This window comes from Aegilops tauschii, chromosome 5, assembly GCF_002575655.3.
Source record: "Aegilops tauschii subsp. strangulata cultivar AL8/78 chromosome 5, Aet v6.0, whole genome shotgun sequence".
Classification (NCBI taxonomy): domain Eukaryota; kingdom Viridiplantae; phylum Streptophyta; class Magnoliopsida; order Poales; family Poaceae; genus Aegilops; species Aegilops tauschii.
In genome coordinates this window covers 563,887,166-563,904,212 of record NC_053039.3, presented here as the reverse complement: position 1 = coordinate 563,904,212, position 17,047 = coordinate 563,887,166, and the positions used below count along the sequence as shown (strand labels likewise).

At 43.2% G+C, this 17,047-nt stretch overlaps 15 non-coding genes across 15 annotated transcripts; all 15 read left to right on the top strand.

Moving 5' to 3' along the window:
* The first annotated feature begins 645 nt into the window (after window positions 1–645).
* LOC120965545 (U6 spliceosomal RNA) lies at window positions 646–748 on the top strand. The gene has a single exon (XR_005758590.1). It is a non-coding gene; the product is annotated as a U6 spliceosomal RNA (small nuclear RNA).
* A 1,059-nt stretch (window positions 749–1,807) lies between these two features.
* On the top strand, window positions 1,808–1,910 carry LOC120965538 (U6 spliceosomal RNA). Its single transcript, XR_005758583.1, has one exon. It is a non-coding gene; the product is annotated as a U6 spliceosomal RNA (small nuclear RNA).
* Window positions 1,911–2,967: 1,057 nt separating this feature from the next.
* Window positions 2,968–3,070, top strand: LOC120965577 (U6 spliceosomal RNA). Its single transcript, XR_005758622.1, has one exon. It is a non-coding gene; the product is annotated as a U6 spliceosomal RNA (small nuclear RNA).
* Window positions 3,071–4,128: 1,058 nt separating this feature from the next.
* On the top strand, window positions 4,129–4,231 carry LOC120965586 (U6 spliceosomal RNA). The gene has a single exon (XR_005758631.2). It is a non-coding gene; the product is annotated as a U6 spliceosomal RNA (small nuclear RNA).
* A 1,059-nt stretch (window positions 4,232–5,290) lies between these two features.
* Window positions 5,291–5,393, top strand: LOC120965572 (U6 spliceosomal RNA). Its single transcript, XR_005758617.2, has one exon. It is a non-coding gene; the product is annotated as a U6 spliceosomal RNA (small nuclear RNA).
* Window positions 5,394–6,457: 1,064 nt separating this feature from the next.
* LOC120965574 (U6 spliceosomal RNA) lies at window positions 6,458–6,560 on the top strand. Its single transcript, XR_005758619.2, has one exon. It is a non-coding gene; the product is annotated as a U6 spliceosomal RNA (small nuclear RNA).
* Window positions 6,561–7,618: 1,058 nt separating this feature from the next.
* LOC120965544 (U6 spliceosomal RNA) lies at window positions 7,619–7,721 on the top strand. Its single transcript, XR_005758589.2, has one exon. It is a non-coding gene; the product is annotated as a U6 spliceosomal RNA (small nuclear RNA).
* Window positions 7,722–8,781: 1,060 nt separating this feature from the next.
* Window positions 8,782–8,884, top strand: LOC120965535 (U6 spliceosomal RNA). Its single transcript, XR_005758580.2, has one exon. It is a non-coding gene; the product is annotated as a U6 spliceosomal RNA (small nuclear RNA).
* Window positions 8,885–9,944: 1,060 nt separating this feature from the next.
* LOC120965555 (U6 spliceosomal RNA) lies at window positions 9,945–10,047 on the top strand. The gene has a single exon (XR_005758600.2). It is a non-coding gene; the product is annotated as a U6 spliceosomal RNA (small nuclear RNA).
* A 1,059-nt stretch (window positions 10,048–11,106) lies between these two features.
* LOC120965562 (U6 spliceosomal RNA) lies at window positions 11,107–11,209 on the top strand. The gene has a single exon (XR_005758607.2). It is a non-coding gene; the product is annotated as a U6 spliceosomal RNA (small nuclear RNA).
* A 1,057-nt stretch (window positions 11,210–12,266) lies between these two features.
* LOC120965537 (U6 spliceosomal RNA) lies at window positions 12,267–12,369 on the top strand. Its single transcript, XR_005758582.2, has one exon. It is a non-coding gene; the product is annotated as a U6 spliceosomal RNA (small nuclear RNA).
* A 1,058-nt stretch (window positions 12,370–13,427) lies between these two features.
* Window positions 13,428–13,530, top strand: LOC120965575 (U6 spliceosomal RNA). The gene has a single exon (XR_005758620.2). It is a non-coding gene; the product is annotated as a U6 spliceosomal RNA (small nuclear RNA).
* Window positions 13,531–14,595: 1,065 nt separating this feature from the next.
* LOC120965580 (U6 spliceosomal RNA) lies at window positions 14,596–14,698 on the top strand. The gene has a single exon (XR_005758625.2). It is a non-coding gene; the product is annotated as a U6 spliceosomal RNA (small nuclear RNA).
* A 1,063-nt stretch (window positions 14,699–15,761) lies between these two features.
* Window positions 15,762–15,864, top strand: LOC120965571 (U6 spliceosomal RNA). Its single transcript, XR_005758616.2, has one exon. It is a non-coding gene; the product is annotated as a U6 spliceosomal RNA (small nuclear RNA).
* Window positions 15,865–16,927: 1,063 nt separating this feature from the next.
* Window positions 16,928–17,030, top strand: LOC120965585 (U6 spliceosomal RNA). Its single transcript, XR_005758630.2, has one exon. It is a non-coding gene; the product is annotated as a U6 spliceosomal RNA (small nuclear RNA).
* The last annotated feature ends 17 nt before the right edge of the window (window positions 17,031–17,047 follow it).

Sequence of the window (17,047 nt, the reverse complement as noted above, 5' to 3'; positions counted from 1 at the left end):
TCTGGTATCACCCAAAAGAATCCCTTCTTCAAGCTTTTCTATCTTTAGTGTACAATAACTAGTGGTCGATGAATTACGTAGGTCACAACTGGTGAAATCTCAATCTTCATGTAGTAAACTATATATGTTGCATACCATTTTATAAATCTAGTCACACCAAAGACACGGTAAGCTAGCTTAGCATGAACCTTTTGGCACTATGGTCTTTGCAATATGTACTTGTGGCAACGACTTGATCGTCTAGTCTCCTTCACGCACAAGTTTGCTTTTTAAAAAGATTTGTCGATTTGCATAATCCACCTTTCATAAATTGTGAACAACCAAAAGGATTCGTTGATCCCTCCTTCCCTAAACGTGCATGTGCCCCCCCCACGTGCGGCAAGAACTATAGTATTATTTTTAGTGCCCAAGCGCCGTTCGTTATTCCCTAATGAAAAAACACGAGGGCCCGTTATGCTCTTCCATTAATTTGGGCCACATGAAGAGAGATCCGGCATCCAACTGGCGGCCCACCACGCGCCCGATGGCGTCTGGGTTTGGCTGGATAGCGCCATGGGCAAAACAAACGCTCGTTGGTTTAGTCCCACATCGGCCAGCCGGGGAGAGTCGGACTGGTTTATAAGGCAGAGCGCGGCAGCTAGCATCGTCCCTTCTGGGACATCCGATAAAATTGGAACGATACAGAGAAGATTAGCATGGCCCCTGCGCAAGGATGACACGCACAAATCGAGAAATGGTCCAATTTTTTTTTGAGATTTTCCACGCAAGTACCTGGAGCCTTCTTTCTTGCACTCCTGTGTGTGCTGGTATTCTTACTGAAAGGCCCTTTAGTTTCCTTTCTCTATCAGAGAGGTCCTCAATACTGCCTTTTTAAATTTAGATCCACACGCTTTCTCATCTTTCTTATTGCAGATATAACCTTTCTGTGGCAACTTTTTAGCCTTTTTAATCTATTATTACACGTTTCGGGATTAGTTTTCTGTTTCAGTCCTTCTACAGGTAGTGCATTCCTTCAATTTATTATTGTCTTTGTTCGTTAACATTAACTGTGGTTTGGTCATAGCGCAAAAAACATGTTTCATTAGTCTAATTTTATCATGTCACCGCCTAACAAACTCATCTAAGACTTGTGAGAAAACTCTCCCGGACACTAGTGTTGGATTCTGGTATCACCCAAAAGAATCCCTTCTTCAAGCCTTTCTATCTTTAGTGTACAATAACTAGTGGTCGATGAATTACGTAGGTCACAACTGGTGAAATCTCAATCTTCATGTAGTAAACTATATATGTCTCATACCATTTTATACATCTAGTCACACCAAAGACACGGTAAGCTAGCTTAGCATGAACCTTTTGGCACTATGGTCTTTGCAATATGTACTTGTCGCAACGACTTGATCGTCTAGTCTCCTTCACGCACAAGTTTGCTTTTTAAAAAGATTTGTCGATTTGCATAATCCACCTTTCATAAATTGTGAACAACCAAAAGGATTCGTTGATCCCTCCTTCCCTAAACGTGCATGTGCCCCCCCCACGTGCGGCAAGAACTATAGTATTATTTTTAGTGCCCAAGCGCCGTTCGTTATTCCCTAATGAAAAAACACGAGGGCCCGTTATGCTCTTCCATTAATTTGGGCCACATGAAGAGGGATCCGGCACGCAACTGGCGGCCCACCACGCGCCCGATGGCGTCTGGGTTTGGCTGGATAGCGCCATGGGCAAAACAAACGCTCGTTGGTTTAGTCCCACATCGGCCAGCCGGGGAGAGTCGGACTGGTTTATAAGGCAGAGCGCGGCAGCTAGCATCGTCCCTTCTGGGACATCCGATAAAATTGGAACGATACAGAGAAGATTAGCATGGCCCCTGCGCAAGGATGACACGCACAAATCGAGAAATGGTCCAATTTTTTTTTGAGATTTTCCACGCAAGTACGTGGAGCCTTCTTTCTTGCACTCCTGTGTGTGCTGCTATTCTTACTGAAAGGCCCTTTAGTTTCCTTTCTCTATCAGAGAGGTCCTCAATACTGCTTTTTTAAATTTAGATCCACACGCTTTCTCATCTTTCTTATTGCAGATATAACCTTTCTGTGGCAACTTTTTAGCCTTTTTAATCTATTATTACACGTTTCTGGATTAGTTTTCTGTTTCAGTCCTTCTACAGGTAGTGCATTCCTTCAATTTATTATTGTCTTTGTTCCTTAACCTTAACTGTGGTTTGGTCATAGCGCAAAAACATGTTTCATTAGTCTAATTTTATCATGTCAGCCTAACAAACTCATCTAAGACTTGTGAGAAAACTCTCTCGGACACTAGTGCTGGATTCTGGTATCACCCAAAAGAATCCCTTCTTCAAGCCTTTCTATCTTTAGTATACAATAACTAGTGGTCGATGAATTACGTAGGTCACAACTGGTGAAATCTCAATCTTCATGTAGTAAACTATATATGTTGCATACCATTTTATACATCTAGTCACACCAAAGACACGGTAAGCTAGCTTAGCATGAACCTTTTGGCACTATGGTCTTTGCAATATGTACTTGTGGCAACGACTTGATCATCTAGTCTCCTTCACGCACAAGTTTGCTTTTTAAGAAGGTTTGTTGATTTGCATAATCCACCTTTCATAAATTGTGAACAACCAAAAGGATTTATTGATCCCTCCTTCCCTAAACGTGCATGTGCCCCCCCCCACGTGCGGCAAGAACTATAGTATTATTTTTAGTGCCCAAGCGCCGTTCGTTATTCCCTAATGAAAAAACACGAGTGCCCGTTATGCTCTTCCATTAATTTGGGCCACATGAAGAGAGATCCGGCACGCAACTGGCGGCCCACCACGCGCCCGATGGCGTCTGGGTTTGGCTGGATAGCGCCATGGGCAAAACAAACGCTCGTTGGTTTAGTCCCACATCGGCCAGCCGGGGAGAGTCGGACTGGTTTATAAGGCAGAGCGCGGCAGCTAGCATCGTCCCTTCTGGGACATCCGATAAAATTGGAATGATACAGAGAAGATTAGCATGGCCCATGCGCAAGGATGACACGCACAAATCGAGAAATGGTCCAATTTTTTTTTGAGATTTTCCACGCAAGTACGCGGAGCCTTCTTTCTTGCACTCCTGTGTGTGCTGCTATTCTTACTGAAAGGCCCTTTAGTTTCCTTTCTCTATCAGAGAGGTCCTCAATACTTCCGTTTTAAATTTAGATCCACACGCTTTCTCATCTTTGTTATTGCAGATATAACCTTTCTGTGGCAACTTTTTAGCCTTTTTAATCTATTATAACACGTTTCTGGATTAGTTTTCTGTTTCAGTCCTTCTACAGGTAGTGCATTCCTTCAATTTATTATTGTCTTTGTTCCTTAACCTTAACTGTGGTTTGGTCACAGCGCAAAAAACATGTTTCATTAGTCTAATTTGATCATGTCACCGCCTAACAAACTCATCTAAGACTTGTGAGAAAATGCTCCCGGACACTAGTGTTGGATTCTGGTATCACCCAAAAGAATCCCTTCTTCAAGCTTTTCTATCTTTAGTGTACAATAACTAGTGATCGATGAATTACGTAGGTCACAACTGGTGAAATCTCAATCTTCATGTAGTAAACTATATATGTTGCATACCATTTTATAAATCTAGTCACACCAAAGACACGGTAAGCTAGCTTAGCATGAACCTTTTGGCACTATGGTCTTTGCAATATGTACTTGTGGCAACGACTTGATCGTCTAGTCTCCTTCACGCACAAGTTTTCTTTTTAAAAAGATTTGTCGATTTGCATAATCCACCTTTCATAAATTGTGAACAACCAAAAGGATTCGTTGATCCCTCCTTCCCTAAACGTGCATGTGCCCCCCCACGTGCGGCAAGAACTATAGTATTATTTTTAGTGCCCAAGCGCCGTTCGTTATTCCCTAATGAAAAAACACGAGGGCCCGTTATGCTCTTCCATTAATTTGGGCCACATGAAGAGAGATCCGGCATGCAACTGGCGGCCCACCACGCGCCCGATGGCGTCTGGGTTTGGCTGGATAGCGCCATGGGCAAAACAAACGCTCGTTGGTTTAGTCCCACATCGGCCAGCCGGGGAGAGTCGGACTGGTTTATAAGGCAGAGCGCGGCAGCTAGCATCGTCCCTTCTGGGACATCCGATAAAATTGGAACGATACAGAGAAGATTAGCATGGCCCCTGCGCAAGGATGACACGCACAAATCGAGAAATGGTCCAAATTTTTTTTGAGATTTTCCACGCAAGTACGTGGAGCCTTCTTTCTTGCACTCCTGTGTGTGCTGCTATTCTTACTGAAAGGCCCTTTAGTTTCCTTTCTCTATCAGAGAAGTCCTCAATACTGCCTTTTTAAATTTAGATCCACACGCTTTCTCATCTTTGTTATTGCAGATATAACCTTTCTGTGGCAACATTTTAGCCTTTTTAATCTATTATTACACGTTTCTGGATTAGTTTTCTGTTTCAGTCCTTCTACAGGTAGTGCATTCCTTCAATTTATTATTGTCTTTGTTCCTTAACCTTAACTGTGGTTTGGTCACAGCGCAAAAAACATGTTTCATTAGTCCAATTTTATCATGTCACCGCCTAACAAACTCATCTAAGACTTGTGAGAAAACTCTCCCGGACACTAGTGTTGGATTCTGGTATCACCCAAAAGAATCCCTTCTTCAAGCCTTTCTATCTTTAGTGTACAATAACTAGTGGTCGATGAATTACGTAGGTCACAACTGGTGAAATCTCAATCTTCATGTAGTAAACTATATATGTTGCATACCATTTTATACATCTAGTCACACCAAAGACACGGTAAGCTAGCTTAGCATGAACCTTTTGGCACTATGGTCTTTGCAATATGTACTTGTGGCAACGACTTGATCGTCTAGTCTCCTTCACGCACAAGTTTGCTTTTTAAAAAGATTTGTCGATTTGCATAATCCACCTTTCATAAATTGTGAACAACCAAAAGGATTCGTTGATCCCTCCTTCCCTAAACGTGCATGTGCCCCCCCCACGTGCGGCAAGAACTATAGTATTATTTTTAGTGCCCAAGCGCCGTTCGTTATTCCCTAATGAAAAAACACGAGGGCCCGTTATGCTCTTCCATTAATTTGGGCCACATGAAGAGAGATCCGGCACGCAACTGGCGGCCCACCACGCGCCCGATGGCGTCTGGGTTTGGCTGGATAGCGCCATGGGCAAAACAAACGCTCGTTGGTTTAGTCCCACATCGGCCAGCCGGGGAGAGTCGGACTGGTTTATAAGGCAGAGCGCGGCAGCTAGCATCGTCCCTTCTGGGACATCCGATAAAATTGGAACGATACAGAGAAGATTAGCATGGCCCCTGCGCAAGGATGACACGCACAAATCGAGAAATGGTCCAATTTTTTTTTTGAGATTTTCCACGCAAGTACCTGGAGCCTTCTTTCTTGCACTCCTGTGTGTGCTTCTATTCTTACTGAAAGGCCCTTTAGTTTCCTTTCTCTATCAGAGAGGTCCTCAATACTGCCTTTTTAAATTTAGATCCACACGCTTTCTCATCTTTGTTATTGCAGATATAACCTTTCTGTGGCAACTTTTTAGCCTTTTTAATCTATTATTACACGTTTCTGGATTAGTTTTCTGTTTCAGTCCTTCTACAGGTAGTGCATTCCTTCAATTTATTATTGTCTTTGTTCCTTAACCTTAACTGTGGTTTGGTCACAGCGCAAAAAACATGTTTCATTAGTCTAATTTTATCATGTCACCGCCTAACAAACTCATCTAAGACTTGTGAGAAAACTCTCCCGGACACTAGTGTTGGATTCTGGTATCACCCAAAAGAATCCCTTCTTCAAGCTTTTCTATCTTTAGTGTACAATAACTAGTGGTCGATGAATTACGTAGGTCACAACTGGTGAAATCTCAATCTTCATGTAGTAAACTATATATGTTGCATACCATTTTATACATCTAGTCACACCAAAGACACGGTAAGCTAGCTTAGCATGAACCTTTTGGCACTATGGTCTTTTGCAATATGTACTTGTGGCAACGACTTGATCGTCTAGTCTCCTTCACGCACAAGTTTGCTTTTTAAAAAGATTTGTCGATTTGCATAATCCACCTTTCATAAATTGTGAACAACCAAAAGGATTCGTTGATCCCTCCTTCCCTAAACGTGCATGTGCCCCCCCCCCCACGTGCGGCAAGAACTATAGAATTATTTTTAGTGCCCAAGCGCCGTTCGTTATTCCCTAATGAAAAAACACGAGGGCCCGTTATGCTCTTCCATTAATTTGGGCCACATGAAGAGAGATCCGACATGCAACTGGCGGCCCACCACGCGCCCGATGGCGTCTGGGTTTGGCTGGATAGCGCCATGGGCAAAACAAACGCTCGTTGGTTTAGTCCCACATCGGCCAGCCGGGGAGAGTCGGACTGGTTTATAAGGCAGAGCGCGGCAGCTAGCATCGTCCCTTCTGGGACATCCGATAAAATTGGAACGATACAGAGAAGATTAGCATGGCCCCTGCGCAAGGATGACACGCACAAATCGAGAAATGGTCCAATTTTTTTTGAGATTTTCCACACAAGTACCTGGAGCCTTCTTTCTTGCACTCCTGTGTGTGCTGCTATTCTCACTGAAAGGCCCTTTAGTTTCCTTTCTCTATCAGAGAAGTCCTCAATACTGCCTTTTTAAATTTAGATCCACACGCTTTCTCATCTTTGTTATTTCAGATATAACCTTTCTGTGGCAACTTTTTAGCCTTTTTAATCTATTATTACACGTTTCTGGATTAGTTTTCTGTTTCAGTCCTTCTACAGGTAGTGCATTCCTTCAATTTATTATTTTCTTTGTTCCTTAACCTTAACTGTGGTTTGGTCATAGCGCAAAAAACATGTTTCATTAGTCTAATTTTATCATGTCACCGGCTAACAAACTCATCTAAGACTTGTGAGAAAACTCTCCCGGACACTAGTGTTGGATTCTGGTATCACCCAAAAGAATCCCTTCTTCAAGCCTTTCTATCTTTAGTGTACAATAACTAGTGGTCGATGAATTACGTAGGTCACAACTGGTGAAATCTCAATCTTCATGTAGTAAACTATATATGTTGCATACCATTTTATACATCTAGTCACACCAAAGACACGGTAAGCTAGCTTAGCATGAACCTTTTGGCACTATGGTCTTTGCAATATGTACTTGTGGCAACGACTTGATCGTCTAGTCTCCTTCACGCACAAGTTTGCTTTTTAAAAAGATTTGTCGATTTGCATCATCCACCTTTCATAAATTGTGAACAACCAAAAGGATTCGTTGATCCCTCCTTCCCTAAACGTGCATGTGCCCCCCCCACGTGCGGCAAGAACTATAGTATTATTTTTAGTGCCCAAGCGCCGTTCGTTATTCCCTAATGAAAAAACACGAGGGCCCGTTATGCTCTTCCATTAATTTGGGCCACATGAAGAGAGATCCGACATGCAACTGGCGGCCCACCACGCGCCCGATGGCGTCTGGGTTTGGCTGGATAGCGCCATGGGCAAAACAAACGCTCGTTGGTTTAGTCCCAATTCGGCCAGCCGGGGAGAGTCGGACTGGTTTATAAGGCAGAGCGCGGCAGCTAGCATCGTCCCTTCTGGGACATCCGATAAAATTGGAACGATACAGAGAAGATTAGCATGGCCCCTGCGCAAGGATGATATGCACAAATCGAGAAATGGTCCAATTTTTTTGAGATTTTCCACGCAAGTACCTGGAGCCTTCTTTCTTGCACTCCTGTGTGTGCTGCTATTCTTACTGAAAGGCCCTTTAGTTTCCTTTCTCTATCAGAGAGGTCCTCAATACTGCCTTTTTAAATTTAGATCCACACGCTTTCTCATATTTGTTATTGCACATATAACCTTTCTGTGGCAACTTTTTAGCCTTTTTAATCTATTATTACACGTTTCTGGATTAGTTTTCTGTTTCAGTCCTTCTACAGGTAGTGCATTCCTTCAATTTATTATTGTCTTTGTTCCTTAACCTTAACTGTGGTTTGGTCATAGCGCAAAAAACATGTTTCATTAGTCTAATTTTATCATGTCACCGCCTAACAAACTCATCTAAGACTTGTGAGAAAACTCTCCCGGACACTAGTGTTGGATTCTGGTATCACCCAAAAGAATCCCTTCTTCAAGCCTTTCTATCTTTAGTGTACAATAACTAGTGGTCGATGAATTACGTAGGTCACAACTGGTGAAATCTCAATCTTCATGTAGTAAACTATATATGTTGCATACCATTTTATACATCTAGTCACACCAAAGACACGGTAAGCTAGCTTAGCATGAACCTTTTGGCACTATGGTCTTTGCAATATGTACTTGTGGCAACGACTTGATCGTCTAGTCTCCTTCACGCACAAGTTTGCTTTTTAAAAAGGTTTGTCGATTTGCATAATCCACCTTTCATAAATTGTGAACAACCAAAAGGATTCGTTGATCCCTCCTTCCCTAAACGTGCATGTGCCCCCCCCCCCACGTGCGGCAAGAACTATAGAATTATTTTTAGTGCCCAAGCGCCGTTCGTTATTCCCTAATGAAAAAACACGACGGCCCGTTATGCTCTTCCATTAATTTGGGCCACGTGAAGAGAGATCCGACTTGCGACTGGCGGCCCACCACGCGCCCGATGGCGTCTGGGTTTGGCTGGATAGCGCCATGGGCAAAACAAACGCTCGTTGGTTTAGTCCCACATCGGCCAGCCGGGGAGAGTCGGACTGGTTTATAAGGCAGAGCGCGGCAGCTAGCATCGTCCCTTCTAGGACATCCGAGAAAATTGGAACGATACAGAGAAGATTAGCATGGCCCCTGCGCAAGGATGACACGCACAAATCGAGAAATGGTCCAATTTTTTTTTGAGATTTTCCACGCAAGTACTTGGAGCCTTATTTCTTGCACTCCTGTGTGTGCTGCTATTCTTACTGAAAGGCCCTTTAGTTTCCTTTCTCTATCAGAGAGGTCCTCAATACTGCCTTTTTAAATTTAGATCCACACGCTTTCTCATCTTTGTTATTGCAGATATAACCTTTCTGTGGCAACTTTTTAGCCTTTTTAATCTATTATTACACGTTTCTGGATTAGTTTTCTGTTTCAGTCCTTCTACAGGTAGTGCATTCCTTCAATTTATTATTGTCTTTGTTCCTTAACCTTAACTGTGGTTTGGTCATAGCGCAAAAAACATGTTTCATTAGTCTAACTTTATCATGTCACCGCCTAACAAACTCATCTAAGACTTGTGAGAAAACTCTCCCGGACACTAGTGTTGGATTCTGGTATCACCCAAAAGAATCCCTTCTTCAAGCCTTTCTATCTTTAGTGTACAATAACTAGTGGTCGATGAATTACGTAGGTCACAACTGGTGAAATCTCAATCTTCATGTAGTAAACTATATATGTTGCATACCATTTTATACATCTAGTCACACCAAAGACACGGTAAGCTAGCTTAGCATGAACCTTTTGGCACTATGGTCTTTGCAATATGTACTTGTGGCAACGACTTGATCGTCTAGTCTCCTTCACGCACAAGTTTGCTTTTTAAAAAGATTTGTCGATTTGCATCATCCACCTTTCATAAATTGTGAACAACCAAAAGGATTCGTTGATCCCTCCTTCCCTAAACGTGCATGTGCCCCCCCCCACGTGCGGCAAGAACTATAGTATTATTTTTAGTGCCCAAGCGCCGTTCGTTATTCCCTAATGAAAAAACACGAGGGCCCGTTATGCTCTTCCATTAATTTGGGCCACGTGAAGAGAGATCCGACTTGCGATTGGCGGCCCACCACGCGCCCGATGGCGTCTGGGTTTGGCTGGATAGCGCCATGGGCAAAACAAACGCTCGTTGGTTTAGTCCCACATCGGCCAGCCGGGGAGAGTCGGACTGGTTTATAAGGCAGAGCGCGGCAGCTAGCATCGTCCCTTCTGGGACATCCGATAAAATTGGAACGATACAGAGAAGATTAGCATGGCCCCTGCGCAAGGATGACACGGACAAATCGAGAAATGGTCCAATTTTTTTTTGAGATTTCCCACGCAAGTACCTGGAGCCTTCTTTCTTGCACTCCTGTGTGTGCTGCTATTCTTACTGAAAGGCCCTTTAGTTTCCTTTCTCTATCAGAGAGGTCCTCAATACTTCCTTTTTAAATTTAGATCCACACGCTTTCTCATCTTTGTTATTGCAGATATAACCTTTCTGTGGAAACTTTTTAGCCTTTTTAATCTATTATTACACGTTTCTGGATTAGTTTTCTGTTTCAGTCCTTCTACAGGTAGTGCATTCCTTCAATTTATTATTGTCTTTGTTCCTTAACCTTAACTGTGGTTTGGTCATAGCGCAAAAAACATGTTTCATTAGTCTAATTTTATCATGTCACCGCCTAACAAACTCATCTAAGACTTGTGAGAAAACTCTCCCGGACACTAGTGTTGGATTCTGTTATCACCCAAAAGAATCCCTTCTTCAAGCCTTTCTATCTTTAGTGTACAATAACTAGTGGTCGATGAATTACGTAGGTCACAACTGGTGAAATCTCAATCTTCATGTAGTAAACTATATATGTTGCATACCATTTTATACATCTAGTCACACCAAAGACACGGTAAGCTAGCTTAGCATGAACCTTTTGGCACTATGGTCTTTGCAATATGTACTTGTGGCAACGACTTGATCGTCTAGTCTCCTTCACGCACAAGTTTGCTTTTTAAAGAGGTTTGTCGATTTGCATAATCCACCTTTCATAAATTGTGAACAACCAAAAGGATTCGTTGATCCCTCCTTCCCTAAACGTGCATGTGCCCCCCCCACGTGCGGCAAGAACTATAGTATTATTTTTAGTGCCCAAGCGCCGTTCGTTATTCCCTAATGAAAATACACGAGGGCCCGTTATGCTCTTCCATTAATTTGGGCCACGTGAAGAGAGATCCGACTTGCGACTGGCGGCCCACCACGCGCCCGATGGCGTCTGGGTTTGGCTGGACAGTGCCATGGGCAAAACAAACGCTCGTTGGTTTAGTCCCACATAGGCCAGCCGGGGAGAGTCGGACTGGTTTATAAGGCAGAGCGCGGCAGCTAGCATCGTCCCTTCTGGGACATCCGATAAAATTGGAACGATACAGAGAAGATTAGCATGGCCCCTGCGCAAGGATGACACGCACAAATCGAGAAATGGTCCAATTTTTTTGAGATTTTCCACGCAAGTACCTGGAGCCTTCTTTCTTGCACTCCTGTGTGTGCTGCTATTCTTACTGAAAGGCCCTTTAGTTTCCTTTCTCTATCAGAGAGGTCCTCAATACTGCCTTTTTAAATTTAGATCCACACGCTTTCTCATCTTTGTTATTGCAGATATAACCTTTCTGTGGCAACTTTTTAGCCTTTTTAATCTATTATTACACGTTTCTGGATTAGTTTTCTGTTTCAGTCCTTCTACAGGTAGTGCATTCCTTCAATTTATTATTGTCTTTGTTCCTTAACCTTAACTGTGGTTTGGTCATAGCGCAAAAAACATGTTTCATTAGTCTAATTTTATCATGTCACCGCCTAACAAACTCATCTAAGACTTGTGAGAAAACTCTCCCGGACACTAGTGTTGGATTCTGGTATCACCCAAAAGAATCCCTTCTTCAAGCCTTTCTATCTTTAGTGTACAATAACTAGTGGTCGATGAATTACGTAGGTCACAACTGGTGAAATCTCAATCTTCATGTACTAAACTATATATGTTGCATACCATTTTATACATCTAGTCACACCAAAGACACGGTAAGCTAGCTTAGCATGAACCTTTTGGCACTATGGTCTTTGCAATATGTACTTGTGGCAACGACTTGATCGTCTAGTCTCCTTCACGCACAAGTTTGCTTTTTAAAGAGGTTTGTCGATTTGCATAATCCACCTTTCATAAATTGTGAACAACCAAAAGGATTCGTTGATCCCTCCTTCCCTAAACGTGCATGTGCCCCCCCCATGTGCGGCAAGAACTATAGTATTATTTTTAGTGCCCAAGCGCCGTTCGTTATTCCCTAATGAAAAAACGCGAGGGCCCGTTATGCTCTTCCATTAATTTGGGCCACGGGAAGAGATATCCGACTTGCGACTGGCGGCCCACCACGCGCCCGATGGCTTCTGGGTTTGGCTGGATAGCGCCATGGGCAAAACAAACGCTCGTTGGTTTAGTCCCACATCGGCCAGCCGGGGAGAGTTGGACTGGTTTATAAGGCAGAGCGCGGCAGCTAGCATCGTCCCTTCTGGGACATCCGATAAAATTGGAATGATACAGAGAAGATTAGCATGGCCCCTGCGCAAGGATGACACGCACAAATCGAGAAATGGTCCAATTTTTTTTGAGATTTTCCACGCAAGTACCTGGAGCCTTCTTTCTTGCACTCCTGTGTGTGCTGGTATTCTTACTGAAAGGCCCTTTAGTTTCCTTTCTCTATCAGAGAGGTCCTCAATACTGCCTTTTTAAATTTAGATCCACACGCTTTCTCATCTTTGTTATTGCAGATATAACCTTTCTGTGGCAACTTTTTAGCCTTTTTAATCTATTATTACACGTTTCTGGATTAGTTTTCTGTTTTAGTCCTTCTACAGATAGTGCATTCCTTCAATTTATTATTGTCTTTGTTCCTTAACATTAACTGTGGTTTGGTCATAGCGCAAAAAACATGTTTCATTAGTCTAATTTTATCATGTCACCGCCTAACAAACTCATCTAAGACTTGTGAGAAAACTCTCCCGGACACTAGTGTTGGATTCTGGTATCACCCAAAAGAATCCCTTCTTCAAGCCTTTCTATCTTTAGTGTACAATAACTAGTGGTCGATGAATTACGTAGGTCACAACTGGTGAAATCTCAATCTTCATGTACTAAACTATATATGTTGCATACCATTTTATATATCTAGTCACACCAAAGACACGGTAAGCTACCTTAGCATGAACCTTTTGGCACTATGGTCTTTGCAATATGTACTTGTGGCAACGACTTGATCGTCTAGTCTCCTTCACGCACAAGTTTGCTTTTTAAAGAGGTTTGTCGATTTGCATAATCCACCTTTCATAAATTGTGAACAACCAAAAGGATTCGTTGATCCCTCCTTCCCTAAACGTGCATGTGCCCCCCCCACGTGCGGCAAGAACTATAGTATTATTTTTAGTGCCCAAGCGCCGTTCGTTATTCCCTAATGAAAAAACGCGAGGGCCCGTTATGCTCTTCCATTAATTTGGGCCACGGGAAGAGATATCCGACTTGCGACTGGCGGCCCACCACGCGCCCGATGGCTTCTGGGTTTGGCTGGATAGCGCCATGGGCAAAACAAACGCTCGTTGGTTTAGTCCCACATCGGCCAGCCGGGGAGAGTCGGACTGGTTTATAAGGCAGAGCGCGGCAGCTAGCATCGTCCCTTCTGGGACATCCGATAAAATTGGAATGATACAGAGAAGATTAGCATGGCCCCTGCGCAAGGATGACACGCACAAATCGAGAAATGGTCCAATTTTTTTTTGAGATTTTCCACGCAAGTACCTGGAGCCTTCTTTCTTGCACTCCTGTGTGTGCTGGTATTCTTACTGAAAGGCCCTTTAGTTTCCTTTCTCTATCAGAGAGGTCCTCAATACTGCCTTTTTAAATTTAGATCCACACGCTTTCTCATCTTTGTTATTGCAGATATAACCTTTCTGTGGCAACTTTTTAGCCTTTTTAATCTATTATTACACGTTTCGGGATTAGTTTTCTGTTTCAGTCCTTCTACAGGTAGTGCATTCCTTCAATTTATTATTGTCTTTGTTCCTTAACATTAACTGTGGTTTGGTCATAGCGCAAAAAACATGTTTCATTAGTCTAATTTTATCATGTCACCGCCTAACAAACTCATCTAAGACTTGTGAGAAAACTCTCCCGGACACTAGTGTTGGATTCTGGTATCACCCAAAAGAATCCCTTCTTCAAGCCTTTCTATCTTTAGTGTACAATAACTAGTGGTCGATGAATTACGTAGGTCACAACTGGTGAAATCTCAATCTTCATGTAGTAAACTATATATGTTGCATACCATTTTATACATCTAGTCACACCAAAGACACGGTAAGCTAGCTTAGCATGAACCTTTTGGCACTATGGTCTTTGCAATATGTACTTGTGGCAACGACTTGATCGTCTAGTCTCCTTCACGCACAAGTTTGCTTTTTAAAAAGGTTTGTCGATTTGCATAATCCACCTTTCATAAATTGTGAACAACCAAAAGGATTCGTTGATCCCTCCTTCCCTAAACGTGCATGTGCCCCCCCCCCCCCCACGTGCGGCAAGAACTATAGTATTATTTTTAGTGCCCAAGCGCCGTTCGTTATTCCCTAATGAAAAAACGCGAGGGCCCGTTATGCTCTTCCATTAATTTGGGCCACGTGAAGAGAGATCCGACTTGCGACTGGCGGCCCACCACGCGCCCGATGGCGTCTGGGTTTGGCTGGATAGCGCCATGGGCAAAACAAACGCTCGTTGGTTTAGTCCCACATCGGCCAGCCGGGGAGAGTCGGACTGGTTTATAAGGCAGAGCGCGGCAGCTAGCATCGTCCCTTCTGGGACATCCGATAAAATTGGAACGATACAGAGAAGATTAGCATGGCCCCTGCGCAAGGATGACACGCACAAATCGAGAAATGGTCCAATTTTTTTTTGAGATTTTCCACGCAAGTACCTGGAGCCTTCTTTCTTGCACTCCTGTGTGTGCTGCTATTCTTACTGAAAGGCCCTTTAGTTTCCTTTCTCTATCAGAGAGGTCCTCAATACTGCCTTTTGAAATTTAGATCCACACGCTTTCTCATCTTTGTTATTGCAGATATAACCTTTCTGTGGCAACTTTTTAGCCTTTTTAATCTATTATTACACGTTTCTGGATTAGTTTTCTGTTTCAGTCCTTCTACAGGTAGTGCATTCCTTCAATTTATTATTGTCTTTGTTCCTTAACCTTAACTGTGGTTTGGTCATAGCACAAAAAACATGTTTCATTAGTCTAATTTTATCATGTCACCGCCTGACAAACTCATCTAAGACTTGTGAGAAAACTCTCCCGGACACTAGTGTTGGATTCTGGTATCACCCAAAAGAATCCCTTCTTCAAGCCTTTCTATCTTTAGTGTACAATAACTAGTGGTCGATGAATTACGTAGGTCGCAACTGGTGAAATCTCAATCTTCATGTAGTAAACTATATATGTTGCATACCATTTTATACATCTAGTCACACCAAAGACACGGTAAGCTACCTTAGCATGAACCTTTTGGCACTATGGTCTTTGCAATATGTACTTGTGGCAACGACTTGATCGTCTAGTCTCCTTCACGCACAAGTTTGCTTTTTAAAAAGGTTTGTCGATTTGCATAATCCACCTTTCATAAATTGTGAACAACCAAAAGGATTCGTTGATCCCTCCTTCCCTAAACGTGCATGTGCCCCCCCCCCCCACGTGCGGCAAGAACTATAGTATTATTTTTAGTGCCCAAGCGCCGTTCGTTATTCCCTAATGAAAAAACACGACGGCCCGTTATGCTCTTCCATTAATTTGGGCCACGTGAAGAGAGATCCGACTTGCGACTGGCGGCCCACCACGCGCCAGATGGCGTCTGGGTTTGGCTGGACAGCGCCATGGGCAAAACAAACGCTCGTTGGTTTAGTCCCACATCGGCCAGCCGGGGAGAGTCGGACTGGTTTATAAGGCAGAGCGCGGCAGCTAGCATCGTCCCTTCTGGGACATCCGATAAAATTGGAACGATACAGAGAAGATTAGCATGGCCCCTGCGCAAGGATGACACGCACAAATCGAGAAATGGTCCAATTTTTTTTTTGAGATTTTCCACGCAAGTACCTGGAGCCTTCTTTCTTGCACTCCTGTGTGTGCTGCTATTCTTACTGAAAGGCCCTTTAGTTTCCTTTCTCTATCAGAGAGGTCCTCAATACTGCCTTTTTAAATTTAGATCCACACGCTTTCTCATCTTTGTTATTGCAGATATAACCTTTCTGTGGCAACTTTTTAGCCTTTTTAATCTATTATTACACGTTTCTGGATTAGTTTTCTGTTTCAGTCCTTCTACAGATAGTGCATTCCTTCAATTTATTATTGTCTTTGTTCCTTAACATTAACTGTAGTTTGGTCATAGCGCAAAAAACGTGTTTCATTAGTCTAATTTTATCATGTCACCGCCTAACAAACTCATCTAAGACTTGTGAGAAAACTCTCCCGGACACTAGTGTTGGATTCTGGTATCACCCAAAAGAATCCCTTCTTCAAGCCTTTCTATCTGTAGTGTACAATAACTAGTGGTCGATGAATTACGTAGGTCACAACTGGTGAAATCTCAATCTTCATGTACTAAACTATATATGTTGCATACCATTTTATATATCTAGTCACACCAAAGACACGGTAAGCTAGCTTAGCATGAACCTTTTGGCACTATGGTCTTTGCAATATGTACTTGTGGCAACGACTTGATCGTCTAGTCTCCTTCACGCACAAGTTTGCTTTTTAAAGAGGTTTGTCGATTTGCATAATCCACCTTTCATAAATTGTGAACAACCAAAAGGATTCGTTGATCCCTCCTTCCCTAAACGTGCATGTGCCCCCCCCCCCACGTGCGGCAAGAACTATAGTATTATTTTTAGTGCCCAAGCGCCGTTCGTTATTCCCTAATGAAAAAACACGACGGCCCGTTATGCTCTTCCATTAATTTGGGCCACGTGAAGAGAGATCCGACTTGCGACTGGCGGCCCACCACGCGCCAGATGGCGTCTGGGTTTGGCTGGACAGCGCCATGGGCAAAACAAACGCTCGTTGGTTTAGTCCCACATCGGCCAGCCGGGGAGAGTCGGACTGGTTTATAAGGCAGAGCGCGGCAGCTAGCATCGTCCCTTCTGGGACATCCGATAAAATTGGAACGATACAGAGAAGATTCGCATGGCCCCTGCGCAAGGATGACACGCACAAATCGAGAAATGGTCCAATTTGTTTTTGAGATTTTCCACGC